Source organism: Lagenorhynchus albirostris, chromosome 10, assembly GCF_949774975.1.
Source record: "Lagenorhynchus albirostris chromosome 10, mLagAlb1.1, whole genome shotgun sequence".
Classification (NCBI taxonomy): domain Eukaryota; kingdom Metazoa; phylum Chordata; class Mammalia; order Artiodactyla; family Delphinidae; genus Lagenorhynchus; species Lagenorhynchus albirostris.
The window spans coordinates 60,865,514-60,870,234 of record NC_083104.1 but is presented as its reverse complement, the minus strand read 5'-3'; positions in this window follow the sequence as shown (position 1 = coordinate 60,870,234).

Sequence of the window (4,721 nt, the reverse complement as noted above, 5' to 3'; positions counted from 1 at the left end):
CTATATAATAGCCTATTCATGTTTTCTTCCCATGGTTGCTTTTTCCCATGGCTTTCTCAGCATAGATGTACTTTTTTGGATTAATCTTTCTTGCTTAAAACAATTTCAGTGTAGGTCAGAAGAAACTTTGATTACCATTATAAAACATTATGGATCTGCCCCACCAAACCAGCTCTACAACAAATGCTAAAAGAACTTCTCTAAGTGGGAAACACAAGAAAAAAAAAAAAGACCTATAAAAACAAACCCAAAACAATTAAGAAAATGGAAATAAGAATATACATTTTGATAATTACCTTAAATGTGAATGGATTAAATGCTCCAAACAAAAGACACAGACTGGCTGAATGAATGCAAAAACAAGATCTGTACATATGCAGTCTACAAGAGACCCACTTCAGACCTAGGGACACATACAGACTGAACAAAGATTAAGATATTCCATGCAATGGAATATATATTCCATGCAATGGAAATTAAAAGAAAGCTGGAGTAACAATACCCATATCAGACAAAATAGACTTTAAAATAAAGACTATTACAAGAGACAAGGAAGGACACTACATAATGATTAGGGATCAGTCCAAGAAGAAGCTATAACAATTTTAAATATTTATGCACCCAACATAGGAGCATCTCAATACATAAGGCAAATGCTAACAGCCATAAAAGGGGAAATCGACAGTAACATAATAATAGTAGGGGAATTTAACATCCCACTTACACCAATGGGAAGAGGTCATGCAAAATGAAAATAAATAAAGAAACACAAGCATGAAATGACACATTCGTCCACACGGACTTAACTGACATTTAAAAGACATTCCATCCAAAACCAGCATAATACACTTTCTTCTCAAGTGCACACGGAATATTCTCTGGGATAGATCACATCCTGGCACACAAATCAAGCCTCGTTAAATTTAAGAAAATTGAAATCATATCAAGCACCTTTTCCAACAACAACATTATGAGACTAGATACCAATTACAGGAAAAAAACTGTAAAAAATTACAAACACATGAAAGCTAAACAATATGTTTCTAAACAACCATGAGATCACTGAAGAAATCAAATAGGAAATCAAAAAATACCTGGAAACAAATGGCAATGAAAACATGACAACCCCAAACCTATGGGATGCAGCAAAAGCAGTTCGAAGAGGGAATTTTATAGCAATAAAGTCCTACCTAAAGAAACAAAAAACATCTCAAATAAACAACCTAAACTTACACCTAAAGCAATTACAGAAAGAAGAACAAAAAAACCTCCAAAGTTAGCAGAAGGAAAGAAATCATAAAGATCAGATCAGGAATAAATGAAAAAGAAATAAAGGAAACAATAGCAAAGATCAATAAAACTAAAAGTTGGTTCTTTGAGAAGATAAACAAAATTGATAAAACATTGACCAGACTCATCAGGAAAAAAAGGGAGAAGACTCAAATCAACAGAATTAGAAATGAAAAAGGAGAAGTAACAACTGGCACCGCAGAAATACAAAGGATCATGAGAGATTACTACAAGCAACTATATGCCAATAAAATGGACAACCTGGAAGAAATGGACAAATTCTTAGAAAAGCACAACCTTCCAAGACTGAACCAGGAAGAAATAGAAAATATGAACAGACAAATCACAAACACTGAAATTGAAATTGTGAGTAAAAATCTTCCAACAAACAAAAGCCCAGGACCAGATGGCTTCATGAGAGAATTCTATCAAACATTTAGAGAAGAGCTAACACCTATCTTTCTCAAACTCTTCCAAAATATAGCAGAGGGAGGAACACTCGCAAACTCATTCTACAAGGCCACCATCACCCTGATACCAAAACCAGACAAAGATGTCACAAAGAAAGAAAACTACAGGCCAATATCACTGATGAACATAGATGCAAAAATCCTCAACAAAATACTAGCAAACAGAATCCAACAGCACATTAAAAGGATCATACACCATGATCAAGTGGGGTTTATCCCAGGAATGCAAGGATTCTTCTGTAAATGTAAATCAATCAATGTGATACACCATATTAACAAATTGAAGGTGAAAAACCATATGGTCATCTCAGTAGATGCAGAAAAACCTTTTGACAAAATTTTACACCCATTTATGATAAAAATTCTCCAGAAAGTAGGCTTAGAGGGAACCTACGTCAACATAATAAAGGCTATATATGACAAACCCACAGCCAACATCATTCTCAATGGTAAAAAACTGAAACCATTTCCTCTAAGATCAGGAACAACACAAGGGTGCCCACTCTCACCACTATTATTCAACATACTTTTGGGAGTTTTAGCCACAGCAATCAGAGAAGAAAAAGAAACAAAAGGAATCCAAACTGTAAAAGAAGAAGTAAAACTGTCACTGTTTACAGATGACATGATACTATACATAGATAATCCTAAAGATGCCACCAGAAAACTACTAGAGCTAATCAATGAATTTGGTAAAGTAGCAGGATACAAAATTAATGCACAGAAATCTCTGGCATTCCTATATACTAAAAACAAAAAATCAAAAAGAGAAATTAAGGAAACACTCCCACTTACCATTATAACAAAGAGAAAAAAATACCTAGGAATAAACCTACCTAAGGAGAGAAAGACCTATATGCAGAACACTATAAACACTGATGAAAGAAATTAAAGACAATACAAACGTATGGAGAGATATACCATGCTCTTGGATTGGAAGAATCAACATTGTGAAAATGACTCTACTACCCAAAGCAATCTACAGATTCAATGCAATCCCTATCAAACTACCACTGGCATTTTTCACAGAACTAGAACAAAAAATTTCACAATTTGTATGGAAACACAAAAGACCGCGAATAGCCAAAGCAATCTTGAGAATGACAAACGGAGCTGGAGGAATCAGACTCCCTGACTTCAGACTATACTACAAAGCTACAGTAATCAAGACAGTATGGTACTGGCACAAAAACAGAAATATAGATCAATGGAACAGGAGAGAAAGCCCAGAGATAAACCCACACACATATGGTCACCTTATCTTTGATAAAGGAGGCAAGAATATACAATGGAGAAAAGACAGCCCTCTTCAAATAGTGGTACTGGGAAAACTGGACAGCTCCATGTAAAAGAATGAAATTAGAACACTCCCTAACACCATACATAAAAATAAACTCAAAATGGATTAAAGACCTAAATGTAAGGCCAGACACTATAAAACTCTTAGAGGAAAATATAGGCAGAACATTCTATGACATAAATCACAGTAAGATCATTTTTGACCCACCTCCTAGAGTAAGGGAAATAAAAACAAAAATAAACAAATGGGACCTAATGAAACTTAAAAGCTTTTGCACAGCGAAGGAAATCATAAACAAGATGAAAAGACAACCCTCAGAATAGGAGAAAATATTTGCAAACAAAGCAACTGACAAAGGATTAATCTCCAAAATATACAAGCAGCTCATCAGCTCAATATCAAAAAAACAAACAACCCAATCCAAAAATGGGCAGAATATCTAAATAGACATTTCTCCAAGGAAGATATACAGACTGCCAACAAACACATGAAAGAATGCTCAATATCATTAATCATTCGAGAAATGCAAATCAAAACTACAATGAGGTATCACCTCACACCTAATACCAGTCAGAATGGCCATGATCAAAAAATCTAGAAACAATAAATGCTGGAGAGGGTGTGGAGAAAAGGGAACTCTCTTGCACTGTTGGTGGGAATATAAATTGATACAGCCACTATGGAGAACAGTATGGAGATTCCTTAAAAAACTAAAAATAGAACTACCATATGACCCAACAATCCCACTACTGGGCATATACCCTGAGAAAACCATAATTCAAAAAGAGACATGTACCAGGCCAGGTACAGACAGACATGTACAACAGCCAGGACATGGAAGCAACCTAATTGTCCATCGACAGATGAATGGACAAAGAAGATGTGGCACATATATACAATGGAATATTACTCAGCCATAAAAAGAAACAAATGTGAATTATTTGTAGTGAGGTGGATGGACCTAGAGTCTGTCATACAGAGTGAAGTAAGTCAGAAAGAGAAAAACAAATACCATATGCTAACACATATATATGGAATCTAAAAAACAAAACTGTTTCTGATGAACCTAAGGACAGGACAGGAAAAAAGATGCAGACGTAGAGAATGTACTTGAGGACACAGGGAGGGGGAAGGGTAAGCTGAGACGAAGTGAGAGAGTAGCATTGACATATATACACTACCAAATGTAAAATAGATAGCTAGTGGGAAGCAGCTGCATAGCACAGGGAGATCAGCTCAGTGCTTGTGACCACCTAGAGGGGTGGGATAGGGAGGGTAGGAGGGAGATGCAAGAGGGAGGGGATATGGGGATATATGTATACATATAGCTGATTCACTTTGTTATACAGCAGAAACTAACACAACATTGTAAATCAATTATATTTCAATAAAGATGTTAAAAAAAAAACCCACAATGAGGTATCATGTCACACCAGTCAAAATGGCCATCATATAAAAATCTAAAATGATAAATGCTGGAGAGGGAGTGGAGAAAAGGGAACCTTCCTGCACTGTTGGTCGGAATGTAAATTGATACAGCCACTATGGAGAACAGTATGGAGATTCCTTAAAAAACTAAAAATAGAACTACCATATTACCCAGCATTCCCACTACTGAGCATATACCCTGAGAAAACCATAATTCAAAAAGAAACATGTAC